The 16,229-nt window shown below is 40.6% G+C and overlaps 1 pseudogene across 1 annotated transcript; it reads left to right on the top strand.

Annotated features, from left to right (window-relative positions):
- The first annotated feature begins 901 nt into the window (after positions 1–901).
- LOC306909735 (putative nuclease HARBI1) lies at positions 902–14,232 on the top strand (annotated as a pseudogene). The gene is made up of 3 exons: positions 902–1,827; positions 7,031–7,164; positions 14,044–14,232. The product of its transcript is annotated as a putative nuclease HARBI1 (transcript).
- Positions 14,233–16,229: the final 1,997 nt, after the last annotated feature.

Raw genomic sequence — 16,229 nt, 5'->3', positions numbered from 1 at the left:
GTCAAATACTCCACAATAACTTCAGACTTCCTCATCTGATGTGGAGAGACCAGCTTGTCTGAGCGTAGCCTTTAGGATGCGGATCTCAAGTCTGGCCTTGGTTTGCTGCAGTTTGGTCAGTTGTTCCTCTGTCAGTCTCTTTTTGCAGAAGTGCCTTGTAATCATCATCTTTGTTTGATGAAGGGCACTTCAAGCCTTTCCTCTGAGATCCTGTGGCAACTACCACTGGCTCAACCAATGAGGATCCAGCTTCTTCCTCAGGAACAGAGCTGAGATTCAATATAAATACGCTCTCTGGATCAGCCTCATGAGGAACTGGCAGATTCTCCTCCTCAATCCAAGGCTCGCCATCCCCTACAACACCTTGAATACCATGGAGAGCTTGCGACTTCTCACCTCCAATGATGTCGAGGACCACATCTGTGCAGTCTCCCCTCTTAAATGGCTTGTTGCCTGTTTGTGGGTTTTTGGCTTCAGCATGGTCCTTTGTTGCCCTGGCCTTAAGATTCTTCCACCGCCATTTGATTTGGTCTGTGGTCCTCCTCTGGCCAGACCCTATGGCATTCACATTTTCTGTGATTAAAATCCAAACATAATTTTTCTTTTTGTTGGTATCCTTAGCAGAATTAAAACTTCCCACTATTGCTCCATAATGGCACCGAACACCCTCTAGTAGTGCATTGGTTTCAGCAGCAGTGAAGTTAAAGCTTCTTGAGTCATGGTTCCGTTGCTTTACTATAGTGAACATTGTTCATCAATTATAGGCCTTGGGTCCAATTGCCTCAATTGAACACAAGCCAAAACTAATCAGTTGGAATAGGTGTGTTTGAAAAGACCAACTACACAGCCATATAAATCAGCCTTTCTCAGAGGATTCACAGAGAGACAGTGAAATGGCCGTCAAAGGGTGTATGTTGAACGTCCACTGGAGCAATACACCACTGAGGAGCTGTATGTCTGGTTTCTCTTTGGGAAGGCTGATAAAGAGTACCTTGTAAACCTTCTCAGGCCAAAACTTCAACACAGAACCCAACAGAGTCACGGTCTGTCTGTGGAAGACCAGATCCTTATTGCGCTCCGATTTTATGCATGTGGGACTTTCTATCAAGTTGTTGGTGACTATATGGGAGTGGTGAAATCAGCTGTGTGTGATGTGGTGAGAGATGTGTCAATCGCACTGGCCAGCCTGGTCAATGAATTTGTTTCTTTTCCAAAGGACAACCAGATTGCCCAGGCCAAGCGCAGCTTTTTTCTTTAGGGGAATATGCCCAATACTATTGGAGCAATCGACTGCACACATGTGCATATACAAGCACCTTGTGAGAATGAATGGGAGTTTATAAACAGAAAGGGGAGGCACAGCATCAATGTCCAACTTGTGTGTGATGCTGACCTCATCATCACCAACTGCGTTGTCAAGTGGCCTGGGTCTGTCCATGATGCACGCATCCTGAGGGAGAGCGCTCTATATAGAGACCTCCAAACCAACCCGACCGGATGGCATAATATTAGGAGACAGTGCCTACCCACTCCTACCATGGCTGATGACTCCTTTTCTAACAGCAAATACACCGGCGCAGGCGCGCTTCAACACTGCTCATTGCAGTGCAATTGAGCGTTTAAATGGAGTTCTTAAGAGGCGCTTTGCATGCCTTAACTACCTGAGAGCGGAACCACAGAAAGCATGCAACATAACCCTTGCCTGTATTGTCCTGCACAACATCGCTACTAAGCGCAATGTCCCTCTCTGTGCTGACAATGATGCACCTGAGCCCCTTGGAGACACTAACCAACCGCCTGCATTCTGCCAGAACGAGCAAACAGGACGTGCAACAAGGGACGCAATAGTTAGACACTATTTCTGATTTGGATTTGTTTTGTACTCTGTTTTTGTTCTCGTTTATTAAATTTTTTTTTATTATCCTTTGAGGCTTTTTCTGTTGTACCTACTACCTTGGGGATTTACTTTTTGACTAGGAGGATTACCTTTTTTCTCTTGGATTTACTTTTGACGTTGTGGATTTATCTTTTAGCCTGAAGAACTTCACTTTTTATTTTATTAAAACTCCGTCTCAAATATTGCTCTGTCTGCCTCATCTTCTGGGTTCTGACGACTATCAGTGGCTCAGTTAAGTGACTGTTTCTCACACCGGAGACCTGAGTTCGAAACCGGGTCCTGACACAAAGCACTTGTTCTGTTTTCTATCATTCAGAACTACAGTTGGTCTGATGAAGATGTAACCTTCTGTCAAGCCGTCTTTACTCCATGTCTTCTCGTTGATCTGGTCCTGGTCCATATGAGTGGGAAATCTACAAGTTGAAGCTACAAGTTGAAGCTAGAGGAGCATTTTTCCAATTCTGACCCTCGACGCATGTGGCAGGGCATCCAGGCCATCAGTGATTACAAACCTAACCACTCCACCCCCATAGCCACAGATGCCGTCTTCCTGAACGAGCTTAATGACTTTTATGCTCGCTTTGAGAGAGACAACAAGGAAACAGCTACCAAGCTCACACCCTCTGCTGACCACCCAATCATCAAACTTAACTCCACTGATGTTCACAATGCACTAAGTCGGATCAACGCGTGCAAGGCTGCTGGACCAGATGGCATCCCTGGTCGCGTACTCCGGGCATGTTCAGAGCAGCTCGCTGGGGTCTTCACGGACATCTTCAACCTGTCCCTCGCCCAAGCAGTGGTTCCAGCATGTTTTAAATCCACCTCCATTGTGCCCATCCCCAAAAATTCAAACCCGACGTGCCTGAACGACTACCGCCCGGTAGCACTCACACCAATTGTTATGAAGTGCTTTGAGCGGCTGGTCCTGGCACACCTAAAGGACTCTCTACCACCCACACTGGACCCATACCAATTTGCCTATCGAAACAATAGGAGCACAGATGATGCAGTGTCCATGGCGCTGCACTCCGTGCTCACACATCTGGACAACAAGGACACTTATGCCCGTATGCTGTTTGTAGACTTCAGTTTTGCTTTCAATACCGTCATCCCTTCCAAGCTAATTGTCAAACTTGGAAACCTAGGCATCAACAACCCTACCTGCAATTGGATTATGGACTTCCTGACGAACAGGCCCCAGCTTGTTAGGTTAGGCCCCATCTGCTCCACCACCACCACCCTCAACACTGGTGTACCACAGGGCTGCGTACTGAGCCCCTTTCTCTACTCCCTTTTCACACTCGACTGCAGGCCTGTGAACGGATCTAACTCCTTCATCAAGTTTGCAGACGATACAACAGTGATTGGTCTCATCAGCAACAACGATGAGACTGCATACAGGGAGGAGGTCCGGCACCTGGCCATATGGTGCTCAGACAACAACCTGCTCCTTAACACCTCCAAGACAAAGGAGATCATCGTGGACTTCAGGAAGACGAAAGGAGGCACACACGGCCCCATCCACATTAATGGAACGGCTGTTGAACGTGTTTCCAGTTTTAAGTTCCTGGGGACTCACATTTCGGAGGACCTGTCCTGGACCACCAACACCTCATGCCTGGTCAAGAAGGCTCACCAGCGTCTCTTCTTTCTGAGGACACTGAAGAAGAACCAACTGTCTTCAACTATCCTGGTGAACTTCTATCGCTGCACGATAGAGAGCATCCTGACCAACTGTGTCACAGTCTGGTACGGGAACTGTTCTTTTGCTGAGCGCAAGGCACTGCAGCGGGTGGTGAAAACAGCCCAGCGCATCACAGGGACTACACTTTCTGCCATTGAGGACACCCAGAAGAAACGCTGTCTGCGTCGAGCTCGCAGCATTCTCAAGGACTCCTCTCACCCCGCTTATAGACTGTTTACTCTCCTGCCTTCTGGTAGGCGCTTCCGGTGCCTCCGGACAAGAACCAGCAGACTAAGAAACAGCTTTTTTCCCAGAGCTGTTTCATTATTGAACTCTGCCCCTCACTGATTCCAGTACCTCTCATACCCTTAACTCCAATGCTGCTACAACATTGTTTACATTGCACTACAGGGCTGCATGCATGACTGAACTGTACACACCAGTACTTCATGTTATCTGCTCTACCGGACTGTTTACACACACAGCATCATTTGCACTCTATACTGCTCACTTGCACACCAGGAATATTTAACTGAATGCTCATTTGCACTAACGGACCACTTCCATAACTGCACTAACCTATATACTGCACTGTAATTCTATTAACTGCATCTAGTCATCTACTGCACTGTAACTTCAATAACTGCATTAACTAACCAACTGTACGGTAACTCTATTAACTGCATCTACTCATCAATTGCACTATAACTTCAATAACTGCATTAACTAATCAACTGCACTGTAACCTTATTAACTGCATCTACTCATCAAGTGCACTATAACTTCAATAACTGCATTAACTAATCAACTGCACTGTAACCTTATTAACTGCATCTACTCATCAATTGCACTGTAACTTCAATAACTGCATTAACTAATCTACTGCTCTGTAACCTTATTAACTGCATTAACTCATATACTGCACCGTAACTTTAATAACTGCATTAACTTCAACTGCATTAACTCACCTATTGCACTGCAATAACTTTAATAACCAATGTCAATAATCTATGCATACCTAAGTCACTTGCACTATTTTAGTCTAAATTATTATCTGTTCATATCCACCTGTACATTAATGTTCATAGTACATAGTCATCTGTATATATTGTTCATAGTATATACCTTCTGTCATATTTTCATAGAACACACCTACTGCTAAATATTTTTATAATCCATGCCCACTGTATTATATTCTCAATATTGTATTCTGTATTTATTCTAACTGTATATCCTGCACTTGCTAACTGCACTTCTGGTTAGACCTAAACTACATTTCGTTACACTGTACTTGTATATGTGTAATGACAATAAAGTTGAATCTAATCTAATCTAATCATCTAATCTCCAGCATAACATGACGAACAGAAGCACGCCCAGCGAGTACACCGTCGCCAGCTTCCCATAGTACTCGCCCCACTCAAAGTATTCGGGGCAGGCGTAGATGCTTGTGCCCAAAGAAAACAGAAAGAAATGTGATGTCTCAACAGTGAGCAGAAGATCAGAAAATCATCATTTTAGTATTTATGTAAACACCCGTTCATTAGGAGAGTGATAAAACATACCCATATACTCCTTGTATGCTGATGTTTTTAGCAGATCGCCGCACCCGAAGTCGATCATTTTGACCTCCAGCGTGTCCGGGTTAATCAGGAGGTTTTCCAGTTTTATGTCTCTATGGAAAACCCCCCGTGTGCAGCAGACTTCCGTCCGCGGCTACGCAAATTGCAGCATTCTGTTCAGAAAGACAGAAGAGAAGATTATTACCTTCAACTGAGTTTATCTGAATGTCACTTCAAACTCTCATTCGTCATCTAATTCAATTCTTTTATCAGAGCACTCGTTCTGTTTTCTCGCTCGTGTCACATTATTGATGTCTTGCCATCATGAAGCACCTGCTGCAGGTTCTGCCTCCACTTCGGTAGCAGATGACGGGCATATCGACTAGTGAACTTGTCGGTGGTGACGAAGATAACGTTACACACCCGCGGCCGTATTTGCAAGAAATATTTTCGTACATTCAAGAGAAAATGTCTAACTACCGGATTAAGTGCCTGTTATGCGTACCAATAGTCACTGAAATATTGGCATTCAAAAACTCCCCGTCCAACATGAAACACATCGTAGCTAAAATTAGGTGTTAAATTAATATTCATTCAATGAAGCCATAATGTCAACGTTATTTAACATTATATTAGTTATCATATAAGCCTGTTCAGATATCTGGCTAATGTGATGGCCAGGCTTACTTGTGCTAGTTCACTTTTCTGATTTGCCAATGTGCAGATATTTAACAACACCAATGATTTCCCCTCCGAAATAAACACAAAACTCTTGAAGACATGTCCAGAATACTGAAAGGGTTCATAGCGGTTTCTAATAGGCTAATGTTATATATTGTGAATGTAGGCTTACATATTGATCATAGTCAAAGTGCTTTTAATTGGTGGAATAATTTTTTCGTAGGTCAGCTAGTACCAGACAGTTAACACAATACAGTACAGGCTACACAACACCAACAACACCAATGAATCCAAGTTAATAGTGATAGTGACTGGGTGGTAGGGGTGGGCTTCCATGAGTGTTTGTAATTCATGCACTTAGGTAAAGGTAAAATCAAATAATGCTCATTTGACTGTTGTGGTTGATGATTCCAACCGTTCACAAAAAAATCACTTTTAATACTTAAGTACAATAAATGTCAGGTAGCCTACTTCAAGACTTTTACTCAAGTAATATTTTGAAGGGTGACTTTAGCTTCTACCAAAGTAATTTTCTGGTAAGATACTTGTACTTTTACTCAAGTATCGCTTTCAAATACTTTATACAAGACTGGTTTCTGTGTAAAACTGAATGATTATTTTGAGACGTTGACACATGAAGTCAAACCCAGGGAAATCAACTGACCTATGTTTGTCCACTGCTGTATATCAAAAGTCGGTGTTGTTGGTTCACTGTTTATACATTTGATCCTTTCTAGATATTTTCGGTCAGCATATGTAAATTAAACTGTCTTTACAGAGGTGCAGCGCCTGCAAAGACAAGACAAAGAAGACTCGAGAAGACATCTCCTCTGATCAGGCTCAACCACACAGACAGGCAGTGTGCAAACTATACCGTGGATTTGCTGTGTTTATAAAAATTCTGAGAAGTGAAATGTAATAATTACAATACATTTGCTGCAAGGTTCAAATAAAGTATATTTTAATGAAAGATGAAAAGGCACTTATACACTTAATATACTTGTGTGTGTGTGTGTGTGTGTAGCGATGGGTCGTTGTGTAAAAAAACAACTCAAACTTGTTAAAAGATACATCTTGGTATGCAGTAAATAGCACGTATCCAATTAATTCCTTGAATTTAAGAAATGTACTTTTAAAATGTACTTTTTCGCTTTTAAAACGTTGTAGCCTATGCTTCTGTTCTCATATCTGTTCTTGTTGTAGGAAGAGCTCAGGAGTCTCAATGGGACTTCCGGTTAAATAAAATGAGCACCATTGGAAAAGACCTTTTCCTTCATCTGCAGTCATCGCGATGGCAACAGTGGTGGCTGTTTCAGAGGACTCTTCTTCTATCTGCTGTGCACATAACAAAACACAACAACTTTAATACAAATTTTGAATCTTAATTAGAAATGCATAATGCAAGTAGTCAGTATTTATACGGTCAATGGTTAATAAGTAAATCATGGATTAGAAATAGAACCAGTACCATAATTTCCATCTAAATCTCAACAGTCAAGTGTACTTTATAAAAGCTTTCTAATGTCACCTGGATAAATATCGTCTCTTTAAATTGTAGAAAGTGAGATTTCCTCTGTGTCAAATGTCAATGGCAGACTTCTGAGAATATCAGTTTTAATTAAGCTCAAATTTAACCAATAACAAAAACTGATTGACATTCAAAATGTATTACGATTACAAGAAATTCCCTTTTCACACATGACCTCTAATATTTCTTCCACAGACTTCGTCTGGATGCCATCTGTTGTGTCTGTTTTGAAGACATAAACAATCACAAAAAGGTGATTTGATTTCATTGTATTATTTCAATAATGTGTACAGTGCTCTAATATGCTGTGTAATGTCCACAGTTTCAAGTAAACTATGCTTTGTAAGTTAAATGTTATATATTTGTTTAAAAATTTAACTAAAACAACTCTGTCTACCTTCTGCATCCATGTGTGCTGACATTTCCTCTGCCGTGTTAGTGGGGCCATTGTGCTGCATCTGATTTATATGTTTAGGAAAAAAACACACTTGTGTATCATAAGCATAACAAATAACGGTCTTCCTGCATTACTGGAGAAAAATAAGACAGTGAAGTCAATGAAGGAGTATAAGTAGCAGGAATTATTCACATAGAATTTAATAACAGAATAGTTATTAAATCAGTGCTGCATCTGATTTATATGTTTAGGAAAAAAACACACTTGTGTATCATAAGCATAACAAATAACGGTCTTCCTGCATTACTGGAGAAAAATAAGACAGTGAAGTCAATGAAGGAGTATAAGTAGCAGGAATTATACACATAGAATTTAATAACAGAATAGTTATTAAATCAGTGCTGCATCTGATTTATATGTTTAGGAAAAAAACACACTTGTGTATCATAAGCATAACAAATAACGGTCTTCCTGCATTACTGGAGAAAAATAAGACAGTGAAGTCAATGAAGGAGTATAAGTAGCAGGAATTATACACATAGAATTTAATAACAGAATAGTTATTAAATCAGTGCTGCATCTGATTTATATGTTTAGGAAAAAAACACACTTGTGTATCATAAGCATAACAAATAACGGTCTTCCTGCATTACTGGAGAAAAATAAGACAGTTAAGTCAATGATATAAGCAGTGGCGGCGCCAGGGGGGGTCTCAAGACCCTTCCAAAAAACGCCTTGACCCCCCATTAGACCCCCCGGCCCTTCCTGATTAAAAAATATTTTATATATATCCTGGATAAAGATTTAAAAATTGTTCTCTTCAAACTACGCAGAACAATAATAATTAATAATTAATCGACATTTAAAAAATATAAACATAAGAATCAAAGCGACGCCTCATGAACGTTGCTGTCGCTGCGCCTTGCGTCATTACGTTCAAGACGGTGTCGCGAGCCCGCAAGAGCTGCTACGCACTTTTCTTGAAGCTAAAAATGGATCGTTTTGTAATACCTAAAAAGGGCGGAGGAGACAGGTGAGAGCAGATGAAAAGAAATGGCGCTTCATCGAGCGCTACAGCGGGCACGGATGTTGGGAATCCTGACGGCGGAGAGCATTTAACTGGGGATTTAATCCATGGCTCAGCCGAGAAACCAAGACAGGCTCAACTAAAATCATACCCGCGTCGTTCTTTTGGATTGTAAATATGTTTTCTGTCATGAGTGTGGCCAGCGCTGCCGCTCCCACGCGCATCACGTGCGTTGCGTAAGGCACCAAGTGATGAGGGGGCACCAAAAATAGCGTAATGAAAAACATTTTTTTAAATCTAATTTTATTTCATTAGGCTATAGAAAAATTATTAGGCAGGCACATTTCAGCCATGTATATGTAAAAAAAACGGCCGAACATTCCCATATCACCACCACCCGCAGCAGCGCCGGTTGATCGCGCGTGCGCCTGACGCAGTTTGACAGATGGTTGCCTAGGCAACTTATTTGGAAATGGCCCCGAAAAGACATTAGGAGTCAGGATAAGAGATAAGAAAGAAGAAGAAACTGCGAGATGATGCCCGTGCATCACATGCAGGTATGTCCATGTTTAATTAACTTAAATTCGGGAAATGTGGATGTGCTGCTACTAATTCTGTTTACTGAAGAAAAGTTTGCACTTTCAAATGTGTAGTGTGTGTTGGCTATTCTACATATGTTTACAAAGTCAGCAAAGCTGTGAAGATTTTACTTTCTCTATTTAGTGTTCCTAGGTTTTATACTGCGATGCTGCTATTGTGTTATTGGTATTGAGTTATATGTTTGGTAATAAAAAGTAAAACTGGCAAATTTCAGGGTGGGGGGGGGGTCATCATAATGGAATTATGCTTAGGGCACCAATATGGCTAGCAGCGGCACTGGGTGTGGCAATTAAAGTTCGAGCATATTGTTGGCAAACTACAATTGATTAATTAATTAAAAACAAAGTAGTTGATATGCTGTGTTGTTTTATTTGTTTAGTAGCATTAATATGCAGCTATTAGCCGTGTCCACTGTATTTTCTGTCGGTTTTCATGAGACCCCCCTTTAAATGACCAGGACCCCCCATTGACCCCCCAATCAAAATTGTCTGGAGCCGCCACTGAGTATTAGTAGCAGGAATTATACACATAGAATTTAATAACAGAATAGTTTGGTGAGCATGAAAAAGATGTAAAGCACTGCCAAGGGTCATCACAGTCAGTGATCAAATTCAACTTAACAGCTATAGGATCTTATGGAGAGGTGACTTTTGCACTATAATGAGGAAAGTCACATTAAAAACTGCCAAAAACACATACCAAATCACATACCAAATCTAATTCAATTGTATTAATATAGTGCCAATTCATAACAAAATTGATCTACAAGCTCTTTTCAAACAAAGTAGGTCTACACCATAATCTTTATAATATTATTAACATAGACCCAACAATTCCCACCATGAGTAAGCACTAGGCGACAGAGGTCAGGAAAAACTTCCTTTTAAGAGGTAGAGACCTTGAGCAGAACAATGGCTTAGGGTGGGCAGCCATCCACCTTGACTGGTTGGTGAGAAGGGACAGAGAGAGATGCAATGGCCCAGCAATATACAAACGCACATGTATCATTATATTATTCTTTAGTTAACTTATTTTCCACACTTTGCATGAAGCCAAATGGTCTGCCGAAACAAGTGGAGAAACAACCAGTGTTAATATCACTTACTTCAAATGAAAGCTCTTCAGCAGCTTTCAAAATGGCTTCCAATTGGTTTCTTCCATAAAAGGAGGGCTTCTTGAGGGTAAGGCCATTGGGCAGTCCAGCAATGTTTAAGGTCATGCCCTGATTCACCAGGGGCTGGTAGGGGAGTCTTCCAGTACCTCCAGCCTCCTCTGCAAGACATGGGTACACACATTACACCATTTAAACAGTTGGACAACTGTGACTCTCCTCTCCTGGTTATAGCCAGTGTACAGGCGGCAAACAATCATTTTGCTAAGGTCTGTAAATCTTTTGATGGGCACATTAGATAAATAATTTATTCACTGGATATAAATGCTGTGGATTCATGTATATAAGGGTTATCAAGATAATTTAAACAGTTTAATTTAATAAACAGTTTATTTAAAGAAGTCTTAAAGTAAATTAATATATGCTATATTTTTGGTTGACCAGATCTTGCACTTGAAGGATTTTTATTGTGGTTTTTATTGTGGTTTAAACGTGCCTCTACAAAATATAACCAGTGTGTAACCAAGAATTTAGGGCTGATACTGTGGGGCTTTTTCCACAGGAAATTGCTATGTGTGTGTGTAAAGATTAGATTACACGGGGAGCCCCATGGAATGTGTGGGGGTCTCGTGTAAATTTGTTACAGATGGATGGTGGTTTGAAAAACAAGGCAGTGAGCTGATTGGCTGGAATGCAGACAAAGGGAAGACGATCTGATTGGACCCCGCCATGGAGAACAGACCCGACGAAAAATACATAAATAGCTGTAAAGCTGTTTCTGGTGGTCGATTTCTTTGTAAGACGGTTTTGAGTCTGAGAATCCACTGAAACAGCTGTTTGTTTGAGACTTCTGATCAATAAATTTCAACGTTTTCTGAACTGGCCTTTCTCCAATTTTTGAACGCGCAGAACATTGTTTTAATGTTCATCACACTCTCTCAAAATCTCATCTATTGATCTTTGGTTCTGGGTGTTGCGACTGAGGAGCTAGATACAGATGTAACAACAGACAACAATTACTTACATAAAACTTATGTTTGGATTTTCATATAACCAATATTACCTTTAAAATGCAATGCAAAGTTGTTCACTGTGTCCGTTGAATCATGGAACTATATGGTTCCTTTGCTGCTCAGTTCATACACCTGCCGGTCAAATGACAAAATGGTTGTTTCCACACCCAAATCCTCAAGCTTGAACACCTTTACAATATATACAGATAAACAAGACCAACACAAATTATGATTATACACAAAATAGACAAAACCTAATTTAAAAAAATCCAACACCCACTGAAGGAACAACTCTTAACAGGTCTAGGCAATACATGTAAAAACTGTTGTCCGAGGTGGCAAATAAGTGGTCAGGGACATTGGCAGTGTTATATATCAGGGCTAAGGTCCTGTGCCTGCCCATGTGCTCTCAGTGCTGCTGACTCTTGACAGCATTTCTGCTTCTCTTTCCCTAATGTGGACCACCTGCCCTAAATATCGTTCATTGTGTCTGAGGGAAAAATAGACGCAAAGAAAATGTAACACTTTAGAGTCAGCATCTCTTTTTTAAGTAAATTCATACAGAGACAATCGGTCCAACACACTGGTTCACTTGGGTTGTTCAATCAATTTCTCTGTAACAACTTTGTAAAAACAAGATACAGTGTGAAGACGACCTGATTCTCAATACACACAGCAGTCTTACTCTGATGAACCCAACTTGCATGCATCAAGTACTTACCAAATACTATCCTGAAAATCTGTTTCATGGCCCTCGTAAACCTCTGATGTAATGGGGCTGTACAACAAACAAACCATCTAGTATAACAGTTAAGGGTGTGTTCACATTGTCAGGACAAGGTCACAAATTCAAGTCTCCGGTGGACCGTAGCTTAACTGAAGGAGCCACCAGAGGTTGGTAGAACCCAGAAGATGAGCCAGATGCAGTGATACCGGAGATGAACTTTAATATAAAAGGCAACATACTCCACAATGATAAAATAATGAAGACAATGCCACACAGCAAAAGGGTAAATCCACAGGGCAAAAACTGGGTACAAACAAAAGACTCAAAAGATAATCCCAATAGCTCAAAATGCATGGGTAAACAAAAGGTGTCAAAAGCAGAATCTCAGCATAACCACAAAGTATGACTACAACAATCCAGGGTACTAACCTACAAACACAGATCAAAGAACTAAAGAAACTAGGGGTTTAAATATACACATGAGGTGTGTGTATTAAAACAAAGGATAGACAAAAATAGCAATAGTGACCCCTAATGTCCAAACACCGGAACAACTCCAGTCAAATGCTGACAAACACATGGTCTGCTTAGCGTTCACATTGATATTTTAACCTTAAGGCACAGAGGTGAGGTCACAAGCTGATTGGTCTTGGCTTTTGTGATGCGACAGAACATCCAACACATTGATGCGTTCTATCGAATATGCGCTTGATTTTCCCGTCTTCATATCGTGTTATTTTTACCAGCACAGAGCTTACGATGCATAAATTAATAAAAAAAGCATCATGAAATCCTTCGCTGCTTATACAAACAAAGATCTGCTGCTAGAAGACGGCTCTTCGATGCGCCACGTTTGCCCACCGCTTTCATTTTGTTTCGTATACACAGTGGGCGCTTGTTTAGTGTCTCATACTTTTGTTTCTGAGAATGTCCCTACAAAACAAATTGTATGGTGACAGCTCTCGGATGTGAACTTTGGCCTTTGATGGCTGGATCTCAGATGAAGCTTTTACCAATCTTTTGTAAATATCGATCCAGTTCTAAAAGAGAAAAACAGAGAATAACTAAAGATTATTACACCACTTAAACTGAACCTTAACAAAACTCTTCATTTATACCAGCAGGGCAGCAGAATGGTATATTTATTTGACATGTTGATTGTTAGTGTGGGACTCACTTAAGTAAACCTTACGTCTATGACACCCGTGTCCAAACCAGTAGCTCTTGATATTAAAGCTGAGCGAACACTTGCATTCAAGGTTTCCCTTCGTTCAGCATTAATGTGCGTTCTCTCTTGTTGAATAAAAACAAAGAAAGAAAAAGTCAGGAATAAATCAGTAATAAAAAAGGCAGTGTTGAGGGTAAGATAGACAAGGAGCACGTAAGTAATAGAAAATCTAAACAGAAGTCCTTGCCAGAAACCTGATGAAAACTGATGCTGTAAAAGGAGACAAAAAAGTTAGAGATATTTTATGTTAACGTTATACAGGCAGATAAATATAAAGACAGACTTTGCACCGTAAACCCAAATGTTCAAAACAATTGTTTTAGTACAAACTTAATGTTCTAAAATAGTTCTTCCAACTCAAATATTCTGAGTGTCATGGTTCTCCAGTGGTGAGACACGGAGAGAGGACCCAGGTGCAGACAGCAGGTAAGGGGTTAACAGATATTTATTAATAATAATAATAACAACAACAACAACACAAAGACCCACGAGGGGGTAACAGAACAAAACATGGATACAATAACATGACCAAACAGGACTAGGGCTAACTACACTAAACTATACAAAGACCTAAAATAAACTCAGGACTACGACTACCAAGCCACACGGACTCGCCACACGGACTCGCCACACGGACTCGCCACACGGACTCGCCACACGGACTCGCCACACGGACTCGCCACACGGACTCGCCACACGGACTCGCCACACGGACTCGCCACACGGACTCGCCACACGGACTCGCCACACGGACTCGCCACACAACCACAGTGAACCAGCACAAGACAGAAGACACAAGGGCATTAAATAAGGGAGCAAATCAAGAGGGAAACAGGTGAAGGGCATTAATCAATACCGAGGGTAACTAGAGGATGGGAACAAAGACGAGACCGGAGAGAGAGTATGGAAGGCCATAAGAACAATAATTGCCTCTCTCCACATTAAACATGAGGTTCTGTCATGATCCTGCCACTAAACCAAGAGAAACATGACATGATGCAGCAGAATCATGACACTGAGTTTCTGGGACTTTTATGTATTTTGAGTGAGTTAAACTGATTATTTGTAATTTACTGAAACTATCTGCACATGAAGTAAGTGACACTTACGAGTATAATTTCACTGTACTTAGTTTTGTGTTTTCAACAGTGTCAAGCGTCTGACATCAGGAACTTTTGTGTGTGCGAGTGAAAGCCACCAATTGTTTATCATTTTTAATGAAATATTATTAGTTTAAATAGGTTAACATTTAAAAATAATATGTTTTTACTTCATTTGACAAATGAAGGTCTTTATGAATTCAGCTAAAAATTATTTTGCAAGAAAAATATCAAATTCAGTCTAAACACAAATTACATACATTTACATTCTGTGCAAAACAGCAGATTTAATGAGTGGGCACAAAGGACAATATTTAGTAAACACTGGTTTAGACAATATAATAATTTAAGAAGACTGGAATTAAGGAGGTCAGAATTATAATTTCAATGACCATGCCAGTGGGTTCAACATTAGATATTTCTTTGATTCAAGCGGTCGGCACTTATCAGCATCATTGGTCTCACGGTAAGTGTTAAATGTGTTTTATAATGGACAGTTGCAGCTGTTTAATCCAACAGTGTTAATCTGTTACGTATATACTTACAATCACAAGTCATAGATGTGACCTAAGGAATAACTGAGGACGAGTCAATGACATTTGCCTATTAAAAACAATGAAGTGCGAAGCGTATATCATTTTTCAAATAGCTGTAACTACACTACAAGACCTTGTACATTTGGTGTATTCAAAGACATTTTGCGTTTTTTGTCATCTCAGCCATCCATAAAAAAGCTGTTGCCAATTTTGTCTGATGTGGACAAAAAGTAAATAACATGTAAAACAGTGTTTCCGCTTGAGTCATATTGCTGTGGTTGTCGTTTCTCTCGGCATTAAGACCATGATCCGGATGCAGTACTTCACTTTAGTGTATTTTTACCAAAAGATTGCATTATTTCCATATCAGCACAATGATAAAGTGGATAGACCTCATCCAATTCCCAAACGATTTTTGTCTCGAGGAACAATAGGAGGTAATGGACATGAAAATGCTACTCTGCTCCGTCTGCTTCCATTGCTTTTAGGCAGTGTAGTACCAGAAGGTGATGGTGCATGGACAGTTTTGATGGAACTGAAAGAGGTAGTGGAGTAAGCATTATGCCCATCATCTACTGATGGAACCTTAGACTATTTTCAGTAAATCTATTTTCAAAATCAGTGATCATAAGCAGGTACTGCTGGAGACGTTCCAGAGTTTAGCCCTAATAATCACTACGTGGAGCATTACCCCACCCTGATCAAGTGCTTTGGGCCCCTGGTGCATGTTTGGACAATGCGATTTGAGACCTAACACCGTTTTTTTTAAACTGGTTGTGTATGACGCTAAAGATTTGGCGGTCAGACACAAACACACGATGGCATACCATGTGATGGAATCTGAAGACCCTGACTTTGATGGGAAACTTACTTCTCTCTGACATTGATGAGTTGCCACAGAAAGTTGTTGTGCATGTCACATTTGAGCAAGATTCCAACTCTCTAGTGTCAGGACTCTGGTTTGATCATCAGCCTTTCTTTTGTGTTTGTCTTAGGTTGTAAGTTCCACTCATTCTGCGATCACACCTGCACCCCATTCCATAAGTGCTCATCACACTCACCTGTCTCATTTTGCATTTGATTTTCTCCACTACTTAAACTATAGGAGCAAGATGAGAAGGGCTGGATGTACAGA

Source organism: Barbatula barbatula (genome assembly GCF_947034865.1).
Source record: "Barbatula barbatula genome assembly, chromosome: 20".
In the NCBI taxonomy this organism is placed as follows: domain Eukaryota; kingdom Metazoa; phylum Chordata; class Actinopteri; order Cypriniformes; family Nemacheilidae; genus Barbatula; species Barbatula barbatula.
Note: the sequence above shows the minus strand (reverse complement) of the source record. Positions and strands in the feature narration are given on the sequence as shown.